Raw genomic sequence first — 18,218 nt, forward strand, 5'->3', positions numbered from 1 at the left:
GCATGCTCATAACGTAAACAAACAAACAATCATAAGCAAAAAACAGATGTCGGAGTCATCCGAGGTGGACTGACACACTGTATCATTGAACCCGTTTGCTTGGACAGGCTTGAAGTCTTCAGGTAGGTACTGGATGTGAAGCTGTACACTCACTTTCCCTTGCCCTCTCTTTTTCTCTTTTTTTTCTCTTTTCTTTTTTCCAACAGAGTTGGACCAAAAAGCCTGGAAGGAATTGATATTTTCCATTGGATGTAGAACTTGGACCTCTGTTTTATAGTTGTTGTTCCCTCTCATTATTTGATTAATCCTGAAGTCTAAGAGAACCGAAATGAAACAGAGAAACATATATTAGTGCTGAGCTCAGCAGATTTATTTTTTACCTAATGAATAGATAAGTTTGGATTATGCCACGCAGAGCTGCCAAGGAGACCATTTTTATTGCTGTTCGAAACATCTTTGATTAAGCGAAGCTGAATAGTTATTAATTGGTGCAGTATTTCCATATTCCACCACACAAATTTAAATCAAATGATCTCATCATACAACTAGGTCCTGTTCTAGAGCCAATGTTTTAAACTGCAACAATAAAACACACCTTACCAGTTGGATGTTAGGGAGAAAAACTTTTTTCTTTACTTTGAGGAAGTTCTTTTTAAAGAGAACATAAAAACCATTTCGTTTCTTTCAGCCCGGTGAGACTTGGAAATGGTTATAGACTATATGCTAGCCAGGGGCAATAAAGGTATGTTTTCACATTTAGCCTCAGCATCAAGGAGTCGCCACGTATGACCTCACGCAGCTCACAATCGAAGGTTAAATTAGGTGAAGAAATTGTTTTTCTCTATTTTTCTAATAAGGGAGGTTTTAATGTTTGAATGACAAGTATTTTTATTATCGCACACCACTCTCATATGTGTAAATGTTGAATGAATTAATAATGAAATAATACAAAAGAAAAACGAACTACGAAACGATGCACTTTCTTAAATGGAATATGGAAATAAAATATACTGACTTTGAATGGTACTTTTTGTAATGTCTATTCAAATCATGATGTCTTTATCTTTATTCATGTGATTTTGTCTGCAAATATTGGTTATGATGTTATCCTTTCTCCAAAGCACCCAGCTCTTCTGCCACCTCATTAACGCATTAGTCACTATCAAAGAGGGGAGACGTTCACATCTGGACTTTGTTTCTTCACTTTTGTGGGCCTATTACATAACCTGAAGCATTTCAGGCCTTTGTTTGAAATCCCTAAGCTTTTACAATTTGTAAGCCTGACAATCCTGGTTTCCATTTAAATAACTTCACTTTTCTCAAAATGTCTTTCCCGATTCACCTCCATGATAATGAAGCAATGAAGCAATTTAGTCAGCATGTATTCTGTTTTCACTCCATCGGGGGTTTGCATCATAGCATGCCAAGTGTCATAAAAGTAAAGAGATAAATAATGCAGCCAAGCTTTCTGAACCACCTGGCATGTACATTTATATGCTTCAGTATTAACATTTTTTTTGTGCTTTATTGCTATTAAAAAAAAAACACTTAGCGCTGTGTCATTAGGCCATGGGGATGTGATTGGCCATATTCTGCAGTTTCACATGACCCAGGTGGAATTCCATTGTGAGCAGAAGATATTGCTACAGATATTACTATTTAAGTGCTAGTCGTTCCTTTTGTTCCATATTTGCTGCCTAAAGGCAAAGCATTTGGATGTATAATGCATTTACTCCTGACATGAAAGCAGTTCCAAAATGTAGGCGACTTAATTTTGATGCATTCTTAGATACCTTGTTTCAGGCAAATTCTAAATAAGCATTACATGCGTCCTGGTGGAGAAGGCAATCCCATAATGCATTGCGACAAGCTAGAGCATTTTAAATGGAGCATTTTCTCATTTCGGGGGTTCGGAAACGTAAGTCGTCACAGTTGGATAAACTATAGTGATAAAAAGAAATTACAACAAATATAATTTTGAGGGCTTCCATTTGCGCCAATAGCAAAAGAAAAGAAAAAAAATCCATGATAGCATTTCTATGACTTTACAAAAGAGGGGGGAACAAATCAAAAAGATTTTAGAGTTGCCACAGTAGAATGCTTCCTTAGAAGGGAGCACATAGGCAGCAAGTTAGCTCACTATAGGCTTAAATGTTGGACAGATGCTCAATACACTTGAGGGTGCTAAATACCCTCAAGAGAGCAAGTATGAGGCTTTACCTTGCCAGGTGTTTCTCATTTGGGTTATAGTGAAGAAACGTGAATCCCTCTTCATTGAAAGTCCTGGTACAAATGATGATGCCAGGTTTAAGACTCCTGTTGAGTCTCATATGCATATTCAGCACTTCCCCATAAACACAGAGGCAGTAAATACAGAGGAACAGCCAACTGTGTACAAGTTGTAACCACTAAAATATCCCTGGCAGACCGCAAACCAGGAGGTTCGACGAGCTGTGTGTGCTGAGAATGACTTTACATGGGAATTACAATTTAAAAAGATCTGCCTGTGGGATTTCTGAGGTTTCAAAGTTCTCATAGCTGTCAGAAAATGCATTTAATAATACGTATGTAATAAGATAGGATAGTTCATTGATCCCTGCACTGCAAAAAGTTATATTTAGTATTCTTGTTTTCCTGTACAAATATCTAAATCTGCTTAAAACAAATACATTCAATTGAAAAGCAAATGGTGTTTGTTTAAAACAAGAAAAAATATCTGCCAATGGGGGAAGAAAAATAAACTTTATTAAAAAACAAATTTTTCCTATTTTCATGCATGAAAATTTAAAGCAAAAACTCACATAATTGTTATTCAATTTTCAAAAATAAACATATATCTTAAGTCATATTGCTTCTCAAGTAAATGTCTTGATTTAAGAATGTTTTAGTCGGGGTTGTCCTGGAAGTTTCTAGCATGTAAGACCTTCACTGTAAAATCTGACATTGTTCTTACTAACTATTGTTTAGTTAACTTTACTTAATCTCCAATAATGTGTTGAACTTACTTAAAACAATTTAGTAATCTGTACTGTTTGCATGCTATGCCTTCATTACTCAGAAAACCCTAGTAATCAAATGGTTTTTGATGCGGGGAAATTCTTAATAGACTTTTCACTCATTTCTTCCATTCTGTCATCGTTCGTCTTAGTTGCATACACTCATTTTCCAGTCATCTTGAATGTTGTCAATACAACTAAACATTTTGGGAGAACGTCACATAAGTTGACTTCATAAATTCATGTTGATTTCTTAAAATTTGTGATTAGTTATTGTGATTAGTGTTCCCTTTGTAGGGCACTTGGAACTTCATATATATTATTGTGATTCTCTTCCAATTGATGTAGTGATGCAACATGAAATCACAGTTATTAGATTTCAAAGGAAATGAAGTAATAAATATTATATATATATATATATATATATATATATATATATATATATATATATATATTTATACTCAAATTATTTCCATGTTCTTAATGAATGTATTAATGATGTATAACATAACTATATTTCATGTTTAATAATGATCTTTTAACATTTTATTGCTAACACTTATGGCATAAACTTTTAATTGGGTTGATATAATCCCTCTATATTTGTGACAATATCTTGCAATTTTGCTTGAGTCACACACAGACTTCAACATTCAGCATGCAAACCACAGCAATGGTCACAAGTTTTTTAATTAATTTAATTAATTTAATTAATTAGACCATTACAATCTTATTTGCTGTCCCTTGTCAGTATAACCCCAATAACAATAGCAAATACAATTTTTATGGTAAAATAAAGCCAAAAATGGTAAAGCAAAGCAATTAATTTATTCATGCCGCAATACACACTGGGAGTACACTTCCTTGGATCACAGATAGAATTAAGTTGACAGAACTTAAATAGATTAAGTAAGAACAACTTGATGTAGTTAAGTTGTGCTTACTTAAAGCGGCACTATGCAGGATTTCTGTTTTTGTCAAACAGCGCCCCCTAGAGTCGCTGTAGAGTACTTGTATTTAACGTTACTGTCGTAACTCACGCAGAGAGTATCTGCACTCACGGCCTCTGCACTTTATAATAATAAAGTAGCCTACCGCGTTAGGCTTACCTGAGCCTAAATGCCAGATGACACCAATAAAGCTACATGTAAGTCGCATTATTTCGCAGGGCTCTCAAGTTTTGAAGACAGGCAAGAGTGACATCCGTTAAATCTTACCCAGATACAATAGTGCTATTTTCTGACTGGTTATTGTGTAGCTCGACGAACAACACGAGAGGAGACGCGCTTGATTCCTGCCGGTTCCACCACAGTGAGAGTTTTGGGCGCTGTGGCATATTAAATATATTACAAATAGTTTTTCAGCGTGAGAAATACAATGTGTGGAGGGAGAGCGTGACAAAAGACCGAAATGAGTGACTGTCACGCTCAATGCGTGACACTTGAGAGCCCTGATTTCGTAACAATGTCCGTTATGATGTTGTTAGAGATGATTATTGCAATTTATCATAATAGTTTGCAAATTGCGCTCATTTACACTATTTACAACGTGTAGGCTTATTTATGTCGTGATAATTATGTGAGATATTGACAACTGTTCTCATGATAATCGCAGGAATCAACTTTAACAGTGAAAGCCTGAGCGAGTGGGACTCTTGTCCGGTTCCTCGCGCTGTCAGATTCTCCTTTCCTTTTTCTAGACTCTTCCGACAGCGCTTTCTTCATTTTTTTCGCCATTCTGAAAACGCAGGTCCGATGTTTACTCGTGTCTGACTCCTCGATCGGTCAGTCTGCCGTTTCCTCTTTCTCTGTTCCTCCGACAATGCTTTCCTAGCTTTCTGCTTCTTATATGCTGGCTTACCCATGACGATAGTTGTTCTTATAGCTAGCCGGATCCTGGATGGGGGCGTGTATGTGTGTAATGTGTGCAGTGCCGTAAAGCAATTCGTTACATCGTGAGAGCTGAAATCACGCGATACTTCCTGACGGCGGTCCGCCGGCCCAAAGTTGCAAGTGCGGTTTTTCCAGTCACAGGCACCAGAGGGGGGCGAGACGACCACCATTCAACCCGAAAAGAGTCATATAACCATTACAATAACTTCGAAGCTGTTCAGTTAAGCTAAAAAAAATTGCATAGTGCTGCTTTAATTAAATTAAGGCCACGAGTTTGCACAATTGAATTAAGTAAACTGAACAAATTTGTTTTTACGGTGTTGGCTGTGTTTGAATCCACTTTCAGACATATACTCTTCCCAAAGCACTTCCCCTCGGGGGAATCCGCCAATATTCTGAAGTGCGTTTAACTTCATCAAGTGGGCGAGGAAAGTTTATATGAACAGATCCTCGACCCCTCACTTTTGACCGAGGGAGCGAGTCTACTCAGGAAGATCCAGATCCAGATCCAATGCAACACGATTGTGACGTCACGTTTAATTTACCCCCACCCCACGCAAATCTAGTGTATGATATTGGAGTTATTTTGATATTTAACCGAATTTAATAATTGTAGCTACCTTAAGAAACTTTTTTCTTCTTTCTTTTACACAGTACTAGTTTATTGTGTTATCATTTTCGTTTGTGTATTTTTTTTTAGAAAGGGAAGGACATTCAAAATTGGACTTCAACGCTGCCCTTGATTAGCTGGTTCAGGTTTAATAGGGATGGGAGCTAAACTTTGCAGGACAATGGGAGCCCGATCTCATGAAAGTGCGTATCTATACAACGAATGCTATACAATCTATACAATCAAAAACTAATTGCTTGGCTGTTGTTAATCTACAGTTACATTGAATGATATTGTTGCTAAAATGAACTAATAACAGTTCCACTGAGAATGGAATTCAACATGTGGCCTAAAATGGAAATAAACTAAACAGCTGCCAGTTTGATTCTGCACATTGCATTTTTAGATACTAGATATAATTTCAACTCTCTGGTACATTGTTGTGCACATGTGTACTGTCACGTCGCTAACATCTTAACCATCCCTTATCATATCCAGCTTAAAGAACTACACACGTTTTTCATGCTTTTGAAGGTTTTATGCTTTTCGTTCAGGAATGAGTTGTTAAGCTCCAGCCACTTGATCTCGGCAAGTCTGGTCCTCCACCCACTGTCTGGATTTACTTTCTAAGCAAAGCTGTTTTTAATACAGGCTATTTGACATCCAACTCTATCCCCCGTGGTCCACGACTTGTTTTGGCATATGATACGGAGTGTGACCATTTTAGAGGCATCAACTTGGGTGTCCTCTAGGTTTAGAAGAAATACAGCCACTGCTGAACATGAAGGTTTAAAACCTGCCAGTTTTTACCACCAGACCTTTGGGTTTGTTAACCCATTCAGACACAGGATCTATTCAAGTGAACATACTTTTCTTTGGTGGGCATTTTATGTTTTTTTCATTTGGTGCCAGACCGTGCCACCCATATCATTATTAGTCGGATGCTGCTAAATATAATGCTATATGTTCGGTTTAAAAAGAAAAACACACAAAAAAACTTCCTATTTACTTTTGAAAGTATTTTATGCTCCAGAAGGATGCTCCCCAAGTTGTGCTGCTTAATATTTTTGTGAAAACCGTGATCATTTTTTAGGATACTTTGATGAACAGAAAGTTCAAAAGATCAGTATTTGTTTTAAATAGAAATCTTTTAACATTGTAAATGTCTTTTCAATTTCATCGGTCATTGTTAAATACAGTATACATTTCTTTCAATGAAATACCACTACATGGCAGTGTATATCTTGCCTAGACACTTGTTAGGCTAGTTCGTATGGTAGATACTGTTGTTGTAGATGCTGTATCATTTGGCAGCAAAATACATATTTCTACATGAACGGCTATTCAAAAGTGACTGTGGATTCTGACAATTTTTGTTTGTTGCAAGCAATATCACAAGTTGTTTCATTATATTATAGTAGAACATTTTTAATGGGCTTAGGTTTGTCACTTGGGATTGGAGATGTGCATGTTTTTTTAATTTTTTTATGGTGCAATACACAGTCAGTGTTTTCATGATATCATTTTCAGCTGGTCTTCTCATGGCATTTATATCTCAGGTGATCGCTTCAAAACAACCACAGAACTGAGTGCCCATAAGCAATATTGGCAGATTGAGAAGAATGGATAGTTTTTTAGAATCATCTTTAACTGATTTACAGATATTACAGGCATGTTTAGTGACATTTTATCATAGTATTCTATTATAGAGTTACATTTCTTACACAAATGTATACTGTATCCTACTCAAAAGCTTGGTGTGATTACAAATCAGATGGAGATGCATCTGAGTCATGCTTTTGTTCTGTACGGATTTCTTACAGCCTGTAGAGTACAATAGAACGTTTGAATGAATGTCAAAGTGTTTCAGTGTTGTACAATCGGACACAAATTAGACAAAAGCCCTTAACAAATGAATATTTTTATTTTAAAAAGATGCAGATGGTGTTTCAAATGATGTTGTTCTTTATTTTGTTAAGTTTATCTTTATTTTCTCAGTTGTTCAGTTGTGTTGGTTCTGAGCAGGTGAGCATGCTAAAATATATATTTTTTTGATATGTCAATATAGCAGTGTTCTTTGTCCATTCATTATCTGCTTTGTAGCCACCTGCTATTATCTCTGAAAAAGTGCGACAGACGGATACAGCTGAAGGCGTTCTGTATGGCTTCTTTGTGTGATTACAGATACACTGACAGAGGCCTTTTCATAATCTAGCTTTGAGCTCGTTATTTTTTCTTCTAATGCGATAAATAACTGCTGAAACCCTTTGTTTGTTTGAAATAGTGAACTAAAGTTTAGAGGCCTATAAAGTACATCCTTGTATTGCTTAAATTAAACATCTCTCACCCTTAATGGAATAAAACAGAAAGAAAGTTGTAGCATGTTAATGTGTTTCTTTTCACATGAGATTATCAGTGAACTATGATTTATATTTTAAGTTATTTTCCTCTTTCAAACTGTTACATACCTTCAAAAGACTTGGAAATATAGTGTGTGGACTACTTTTATGCTGCTTTTTGTCTTTTTTGCAGCTTGAAACCCCATGATGACCCATCACCTTCAATGCATGTTAAAGAGTGGTGTCAACATTCTGCCAAACGTCTTCTTTTCTATTTCAAGTAAGTCATATTTGGAACAGCATGAGTGTGAAGTAAATGAAAACAGACACTATTCCTATAAGTTGCTTATATCTTTACAATCAAAGAAGAGGAATGGGCATGAAATACTGATTTTTACAGAAATTCTTTATTTATCTAAGTACAAAGAGGCTGCAGAGTGATACACGAGACATGAATCTAGCACAGCTAGAAAACAAAAAAACGACTTTATTTCAACTATTGATTTCCTTCTCTGTGGGCTCGAGTGAGTTCACTAGTGTAACAGCGCAGCGCTTCTGTGTTGTACGTCACACGCATCATCACACACATGACCAGCGTCGGCCAATAGTGAGCCTACGTGTGACGTAGCTCTACGCTATCACACTACGCTAACTGACTCGACGCCCACAGAGAAGGAAGTAAATAGTTGAAATAAAGTCATTATTTTTGTTTTGCAAAAAGTATTCTCGTCGCTTGATAAACTTAAGATTGAGCCACTGTAGTCACTTGAACTATTTTAACGATGTCTTTAATAACTTTTCGGGGAACAAGGTTCAATCCCTTAGAAGCCTATGGAGGAGTGATCCAGCCCTCAGATTTAATCAAAAATATCTTAATTCGTGTTCCGAAGATGAACGAAGGTCTTACGGGGTTGAACAACATGAGGGAGAGTAATTACTGACAGAGTTTACATTTTTGGGTGAAATATACCTTTAATATCATTATACAAAAATATCTGATAGAGGAATGCAATGGCATGATGCATTTAACCAATCAAAATCAAGTATTACGGAGAGCTGTGTAATAAAAGTAACTTAGTAATGTTAGTAATTACCACATCTGCCGGCAATACATCTTATAATGTTTGTAGCGGCGCATCAGCGTGTCACTCACAGGTGTTTCTTATCCACATATGTAAACTGTGTTATCAGCTTATCCTGAGTGTCTCTTGTGACCTCGATCCCAGGTGCACTTGTGTTTAAGCAGTGAACTAATCTAATCTCTCGGCGTTCTTTCCCATGTTCCTCTCTTGTGGAGATATTTAAGCAGTCAACACACTTAACCTCCAGCTCACATCACGCTGAAGTGGAGGTTATGAGTCAATGGTCATGATTCACCCTGACTTGATGACTTGTTTTTGTCCTTTTGGAGAAATGTGAAAAAAAACTCTAGACAATTATCTGGTATTTGTCAGAAAAACCTGCTGTTGTCAAACAATGCTCTTTTAACCCAAAAGGAAATTGGTCCCAAATTCAAAAAAAATATGTGCTTTGGAGCCAACCACTTGTACAAATCACAGTGTGTCAAGTATTTCAAAGCATGTGTGAGTGTTCACTGCCACAATTGTGCACTGAAACTATACTAGCCTCTTTCGTTTTCCTTCTTTACTGTCTTACATTATTATGTTTATTAGTGTGAGGTGACCAGTGCTAAATTAGAAACAGTATGATATGTTTGATCGGTTATAAAAATGTTGAATCAATGACTTGCGATGATAAATCTAAGAACTAGTCGCACTCAGCATATGTTTGGTCATTTGCAGTTTATTCTGGACAATAACTGTTCACTTAGACAGAAGTGATCGCCTGACTGACATGTGAAGTGCCAACAATAGTTTTTACATGGTGTTTGGGGGTATACAGTATAGTATGAATTTGATTCGGCTCTCTGGAATATTTGACTCTGAGTGTCAATCTCGGCATCCGGTCAGATATTTTGGTATACTGAAAAAATATTTATATAACCATTATGCTCTGGTTCTTGGATTATCTGTGTTCCTGTTTGCTTAATAAACCATTGTGCTTGCATTTGGATTCTCGCTCCATCTCATGCCTGCTCAGACGTAACTATTATTAATTCTATTATTTGTATGATATTGAAACAAATTAGATTTATTGATGATAAATATATAAATCTGGTTGTTGTGTATTTAAAATATATTTAGTTTATTAATTCTATTACAGAAATCTTATGTATGACTGACAAATATTCAGTTATGTAAAAAAAATTTTTGGAAATTTAAATACATAGATTTGTATTGTATTTTACTAGCTTTAAGATAATATTAATTCATGCATCAGGCAATAGACTAATGAACACTGGAAGTTAATTACATGGTCGGAGAGGTTTTCCTGCATTAAATGAATGCATCTAAGAAACAGGAAATAAGCGCTATATATTTGTCAGATGCACAAAAGGCATTTTAAATTCCCTCTCAAAGTCTTATCTACCATAAGTGGGGAAATTAAATAATTTATGATGAACTCAATGCGAACAACAGTCCCACTTTTACTTTGTTGGTCGTATCAAAAGTGCAGTGTTTGCCAGATGGCAAAAATAAACCATGTCAAGTGTGATTTCAAATAAATGGCTTTAATTCCGTGCCATCTGAACTCAAGCTTGTGTTAATAACAACCACCTTTTGTGAACTTGTTGACGCTTTGAAGTGTCATTGATGCACGTCAAATAATTGTGATTTTTTTCTATAAACATCCTTAAAAGGGGTCAAGGCTAATCAAAATCTTTTGTAGATATTGGAAGTGAGAGCTGTTGGTGTGTAGAAATGATGTAGTTTACTTTGAGCTCATTTCAGCTGTTGTATTGTCCCTATGTGACTTTACAACAATAGGACACTTTTTCCCATTACTGCATTGGCTACAAATAAAACCAACACTTATTGCCTTTCTTTTGTTTATGGCTTTTGATTAGTAATGATAAGACTACCCTTAATGGACTTTCTAATTCGTTTCAATTTCATTTGGCGAAAATCAACTATTTCACTTCTTGCTTTTCGCTTGTACATTGCTCTGATGTTTCTGCAGCCCGGGTGCTAAAGGGTGTACAATAAAAGCAAGAGCATCCACATATGAAACTGTAATAATAGTATTTTGGTGAAATAGATTTGGCAAACGCTCCAGTGCATATTTGTGTTTGTGCTTTAGGGATTTTCAAAGGTTTCTATTTAGTGCAGCAGATTAGTAAAAAAATCGTTCACTTTGGTATGAAAGCATGACATTTGGCACAGATACTCTCTAAGGGCCACTATTTTGGAAAAAGGCGTGGCCACTCAAAAATGCAATATTGCGGCCATTATTCAAGATGGTTTCAAGCATTGCTATTCAATGCTTATTATATCAATTATTCAAACAGTAATCCAAGCAGAACATTTGATACAAATACTCTCTAAAGGACATGTTAATGGAAAAAGATGCTTGTCCTTCAAAAATTCAAGATGGCTGCCATTTTTAAAGATGGCCACTGTTCCTGTCGAATATTAATTAGCCTATTTCAATTGTTCAAATGGTGATGCAAGCATACAATTAGGCAGAAATACTCTTCAAGGAACACTCTTTTGGAAAAAATGTATGTGCCACTCAAAAATTCAGGATGACGAGCATTTTCAAGATGGCCACCATTTCTGTCAAATAGTCGTAATGTCTGCTTTGTCTGCCTCCTCTCCTTTGACCAGTCCGGCTTAGTTAAACTTGCCAGGGATATAAATTCCCCGCCGGCATAGCTCTCGGGTTCATTGGAGTACACAAGCCTCTCCACCACGGCAAGGTGCAGTCCACAGAGAGGAAGGGCCAATGTTAGAAAAAGTAAAAATTCAGGAAGGAAAACATTTTTGAAGATGGCTGCCCTCCTTTCCTTTGTTCATTGCCACTGTTTCCAAAAATTGATGTAAGGATTCAAGAGAAATGGCGGCCATCTTGAAAAAACGGCCGCCATGTTGAATTTTTGGGTGGCCAATGCCTTTTTTCCCAAAAAGTGACCCTTAGATAGTATCTGTGCCAAATTTCATGCTTCTATACCAATTTGAACGATTCTCTTGAAATATGCCATTAATCTGCTGCACTAATTTACAACATGTTTTGCAGCATCTGTCTGTTGATCTCTTGAACACAGTGGCCTCAGAGGTGTTTAAAGAACCCCTGTGGTGAAAATCACATTTTTAATGTTGTTTATATGTCTATGTGGTGTTTTTAATATTCTTTAAGAGAAACCATGTGTAAATTCACAAGTTAACACTATTGCTGAGTATTTTCTCCTTAAATCTGCAGTGAAAAAAAAGAGAAGCAAGGTTATCCCGATATATTTTTATGTGGATATATGAAAAATCGGGTTCATGCAGCAATATAGCCAGTGAATTATGTATATGATCCTTATTACGATGTTATGATGAACTTGTAGGGAGCGACAGATTAAACACTTTACCGTACTAATACACTGACTTGTATATGAGCCTTTATGAGTGAGTGGAGGCGGGGCTCATTTGCATATTCATGGAAAACGCTTATACTAATTGAAGCAAGGGTGTAGAGTTACATTCAAGCTATTTTAAGGCATTCATATTTTTTTTCACAGGAAATTTAAATGTGTAATTGTGGAGATCAAAGATGAGTTTTAAGGGATAACATTTTAAGTTAGAAGCTTTCAGTTAGAATCCACTCATCACTCAAAATGTATGTTTATGTATGTACATTAAAGAATCCTTTTTACAATTGATCATTATAACAAATTATAGACAGTGTAAATAAAAAATAAAATAAAAAATCGAATTTTCATATTAAATAATTTTGTAATTATTATTTGTAAATGACTTGTAGGCCTAATCTTGTAAATCTTTCACTGTAGTTTGCTGTTCTTGTTGTGCTCAAGAGCTGTTTCTTACATATTAAATATGCACTTTACGAGAGCACACTTACTAATTTCAGAAGGTTTGAATCTGGAACCGTTGCTATGTGGTTGCTAGAGGGTTTTGGGTGTTTGCCTACTTCTCTATGAATTTATTAAAATTATACTGATAAAAAGTTTGGGGTCGGTAAGATTTTTTAATATGTTTTTGAAAGAAGTCTCAGCAAGGCTGCATTTATTTAATCTAAAATACAATAAAAATGCAATATTGTGAAATATTACAAATAATAATATTATTGTTTTTTTAAAATATATATTTAAATGTATAATTTATTCCTGTGATGGCTGAATTTCATTCGAATATGCTGATTTGCTGCTCAAGAAGCATTTCTTATTATAATCAATGTTTAAAAACGTCAATTTATGCTGCTTAATAATTTTGTGGAAACTTGTGATTTTTTGCAGGATACTTTGATAAATAGAAAGTTGAAAATAACAGCATTTGATTTAGATATTTTTATAACATTTAAAATTCTTTACTGTCACTTTTGATCCATTTTTTTTTGCATCCATGCTAAATAAAAGTATTAATTTCTTTCAAAAAACAAAAATGACCCCAAACTTTTGAAGGCTAGTGTAGTTATTATGAGCAACAGATATAGTATAGGAATGGTGACTAATCAAAATAACATAATGCATTTGAATACAATAAAAAAAAATATTGAAATTGCCATGGATGGCTTTTTGTTACACTGGTTGCTGTAATATAAGTTGCCTAAAGTGTTCAACACTCAGGGTTCAGAAGTCCACACAACATGTATCTCTTAAAGAAAATTGACACTGATCCTTATGGCTTTCGTGTATATCAACCATATGATCCCAGAGGAATTTTAATAGTTCATCGACTGTGTTCCCGTCACCACATTTGAGACACATCCAGTGCAACAAGTGGTTATTCCTCCGAATGGGATTCTCAAAGAGGAAAAGAAAACGTGTAAAAAAAGGAAGTGCTTGGATCTTAAAACTACAAGTAATTGCATGTTCCTGGCAAAAAGTAGCACTATGTGCCTGTTTAGTTTTGTGTGTGGTTTGCTTGTTTTATACTAACCAGCCGATATGCACACAAGCCTTTAACTTGTGTGCACTTATCAAATTGTAAACACTGGCAAGCAAGCCTGTATATTGATGTGGCAAGACTGGGGAGAGCAAACATGCGACTACAAGCTGTCCAACTTCAGATTTCTGTAGCTGGATGTGATGATGTTTTACATACTGTATAGACACTTCAACCAAACTGTAAACCGTGTTTATGTGAGGACAGATAGTGTTAGGCGGCTTTGTCTGTCTGTCTTTCTATTGGTGCACTCCATTTGTTCTCCAATGTGAGAAATTGTCCTTAAAGGTATAGTTCACCCAAAAATGTAAATTCTGTCAGTAATTACTCTCCCTCATGTTGTTCAACCCCGTAAGACCTTCGTTCATCTTCGGAACACGATTTAAGATATTTTTGATTAAATCTGAGAGCTGGATCACTCCTCCATAGCCTTCTAAGGGATTGACACTTGTTCCCCGAAAAGTTATTAAAGACATAGTTGGAATAGTCCAAGTGACTACAGTGACTCAATCTTAAGTTTATCAAGCGACGAGAATACTTTTTGTGCGCAAAAAACCCCCAAAATAACGACTTTATTTCAACTATTGATTTCCTTCTCTGTGGGCCTCGATTGAGTTCACTAGTGTAACAGCGCAGCGCTTCTGTGTTGTGCGTCACACGCATCACACACACACATGACCAGCGTCGGCCAATAGTGAGCCTCCGTGTGACGTAGAACTACGCTAACACACTACGCTAACTGACTCGAGGCCCACAGAGAAGGACATGAATAGTTGAAATAAAGTCGTTATTTTTGTTTGTTTTTGCACACAAAAAGTATTCTCGTCGCTTGATAAACTTAAGATTGAGCCACTGTAGTCACTTGGACTATTTTAACGATGTCTTTAATAACTTTTTGGGGAACAAGGTTCAATCCCTTAGAAGCCTATGGAGGAGTGATCCAGCTCTCAGATTTAATCAAAAATATCTTAATTCGTGTTCCGAAGATGAACGATCGCTTACGGGGGTGAACAACATGAGGGAGAGTAAATACTGACAGAATTTACATTTTTGGGTGAACTATCCCTTTAAACTCAGTGGTCCACACAGTACTAGCCAACCTCTATTTGTGGGCATTTATCTGTCTTTCGTTCTTACTAACGTTCTATCGATCGTTCTATGGATCGTTCTGTCTGACTCTCTTTCGTTCCGTCTATCTACCTATCTATCTGTCTGTCTGTAATGTCTTTTTTATGTTGTCTTCAACAATTATTAGTTGAGCTTTGCTTCATAACCTGAATGTGAGGATGGTGCTGATATTTTAGTCTCCGTCTTAATAACTGGTTCCTCTTCGCCAAATCTCCCTGATATGAGCCTTGACTTTGAACGGGATTTCTTTATTAGTAGTCAAGCAGCAGCATAATCACCAGCTCCCAGGGAAAATCAACTGTAAACAACCAGGGAATGTTAATTATGCACTGGCTTCATCTTTAGAGGACAAAACATATTTAACTTGCAATTTTGAATGGCGGAGAAACCCCACACATGGTTGTGTGGGACCACACTAAATTCCACGTTTTCATTGCATTCAATGACATGTCTACACTGTAAAGTGATGTTTTGGACAATGGCACAAGACGCCGGCCTTCCTCACTGTTGTGCCTTTTGACAAAGGTGTAATTTCAGAGAGTGAATTGTCTCCTTATGCAATTTAGATCCTTTGAGATTATAATCAAGGTAGTTTTGCTTAAATACAGTCACAGCTTTGACCATATTCGGCTCTAAAGGTCCACGTTTTTACCACTCTCTCACATCGCTTGAATTAACCGAACTGCTGACAAAAGCGATATTTCTTGTGCGTAGAACCGAGACGAAACAGCTCTACAAATGAATGAATCATAAAACCGCGCCGTTAGAAGATTGTCACTCAGAGACACGGACATCTGGCTCCTCTGTAGTGTTAGGAGGTCTAAAAACATCACCCTGTGATAGCCAGAGGGACAAATGAGACTTAAAAACAGCATTTAGGTTTGAAGACAGTGTGTGCTAATATTCGTATGATAAACATCAATATGGTAAATATCATCTGCTCTTAAATTAAAATAAGCTGTTACTGGAAAGTCACAGATTTCCTAACTTGTCATCTTTTTGATCTCATATGAGAACAGTTAAGTGAGATCTGGTACAAAGCAAAATGTGAGATCTCAGTGGACATTGTCACGTGTTTTCCATTTGTCACACGTTATTTGGTGTCCTCTTGTTAGTTTGTGATGTCCAAGTCAAGAATGTCCTGAAGCAACTCCCTGTTTCCTTGTTTTAAAGGTCCATCGAGATGCGGACAGAAATGAGGAGCTTCCAGCAGAGGTCCTTCTTTTATCAGTTTTATTGTGACAGGTTACCATGTGTTGGGTCAAACTGCCCCAGTGCTTTATTGTGGACTTCGGCACATCGCTTTTATATCACATAATAATGACACAAACACATGTTCTATCCATCTGCCCTTCATAAGATCTTTGTGAAAAGAAAAAGACAGCAAAACAAGACCAAATACAGCAGAAATTAAAATAATTTAGCAGGAACACAAAATGAGTACAACCAGCCACTGAAAAGTGAAAAATAATAAGGTAACACTTAATGATTTACCATTGTAATTATTTTAAACTCTTTTCTTTTGTTTCTTTGTGGTGCTTTTCAGATCGCATATTTTTTTTCTTCTGTAGATATTTTGACATCTTTTTTATTTTATCATTTTAACACGTTATTTTAAGGTGAGGTAGTTACATGTTATTATATGTACTTACTATAGTATTAACAGGTAATTAGGCATAATTAAGTTACTAACCCTAAACCAAACCCTAACCATAACTCTATAGTACATGTAGTTAATTAATTTTACTCAGTACTTATTTGAGGAAAGACAATGTTACAATGTCACCTTAAAATAAAGTGTAACCTTTTTTATTTTTTTATCATTTAACAAATACTTTTCCTAACACATTTTTTTTGTCTGCCGGTTGGAAATGACGTCAGATAAGTCTTCTCACTGAACATCGATCTGCCCTGGCTTTCTAATTCTAATTCTAATTTCTAATTCTTTCTAATTCTAATGTCAGACCTCTAGCTCTGTTCCAGTGGTTATTTTTAAGTAGTAGGTGAAAGAATTGCAAGTTTTATGTTGTCTAGAATGCATATTTTATTCAGTACAAGGGCACAACTGCAAGAATATTGCTTTTATACAAGGTTTTTTATGTACAAGATATTATTATACCAAGTAACTTGCAATATGACAAGTCTATTTTATTATATTTGTAATAAAAAAGGCATTTTCCCTAGGGGGCCCACTGAATCCTCTTTTATTCATAAATGATTTCCTGAACAGTAAAGTCAATTATGTTGCATGACAAAACAACAGTGTTATTCTCTTTAACCATGACAGGAAAAATAATCAATGTATGATCTATTCTAATGTTCTTTCTATGTATTCCAGGTTTCCATGTTCTACAAAAATTGAGCCGATTGGTACCTGTTTTTTAATTTCCTGTCGACGACCAAGCTGGGATTCCTCACAAATTCAATAAGGCCAAAATAACCCTGTGTGATAAACATCAAAGCTGCCACATTTAAAAAGGAAGGACCATATGATGAAAAAAGAGGGTAGGTTTGCATGCCTCAACAACAACAAGAAGAGCATTTTTTGTTGTACAGTAGTTTGATGGTTATATAGAGTAGATAGTAGTGTGTTGACTTCCACTACTGAGTAATGTTGCACTGATGACAACTGCAATTGCAATTAAGGTTTTCCATATATATATATATATATACTCTCAGCTGTCACTAGATTAGATGCACATGTACAACTCCTCGTTAACGCAAATATCTAATCAGCCAATCACATGGCAGCAACTCAATGCATGTAGGCATGGTCAAGTTCAAACTGAGCATCAGATTGGGGAAGAAAAGTGATTTAAGTGACTTTGAATGTGGCATGGTTGTTGACAGACGGGCTGTTCTGAATAACAGCTGATGTACCAGGATTTTCACGAACAACCATCTTTAGGGTTTACAGAGAATGGTCGGAAAAAGAGAAAATATCCAGTGAGTGGCTGTTCTGTGGGTGAAAATGCCTATTTGATGCCAGAGGAGAATGGCCAGACCGGTTCAGCTGATAGAAAGGCAACAGTAACTCATATAACCACCCGTTACAACCAAGGTCTGCAGAAGAGAATCTCTGAAGGCACAACGCGTCCAATCTCGAAGCAGAAGAGCTACAGCAGAAGACACACCGGTGACACTCCTGTCAGATAAGAACAAGAAACTGAGGCTACAATTTGCACAGGCTTACCGAAATTGGACAATAGAAGACTAGAATAAACGTTGCCTGGTCTGATGAGTCT

At 36.2% G+C, this 18,218-nt stretch overlaps 1 long non-coding RNA gene across 1 annotated transcript; it reads left to right on the top strand.

Annotated features, from left to right (window-relative positions):
- Positions 1-8,026: 8,026 nt before the first annotated feature.
- Positions 8,027-17,478, top strand: LOC143755065 (uncharacterized). The gene is made up of 3 exons (XR_013208826.1): positions 8,027-8,117; positions 16,147-16,448; positions 17,312-17,478. It is a non-coding gene; the product is annotated as an uncharacterized LOC143755065 (long non-coding RNA).
- Positions 17,479-18,218: the final 740 nt, after the last annotated feature.

Source organism: Siphateles boraxobius, unplaced genomic scaffold (assembly GCF_051911475.1).
Source record: "Siphateles boraxobius isolate OS27281-9 unplaced genomic scaffold, OSU_SipBor_1 105, whole genome shotgun sequence".
Classification (NCBI taxonomy): domain Eukaryota; kingdom Metazoa; phylum Chordata; class Actinopteri; order Cypriniformes; family Leuciscidae; genus Siphateles; species Siphateles boraxobius.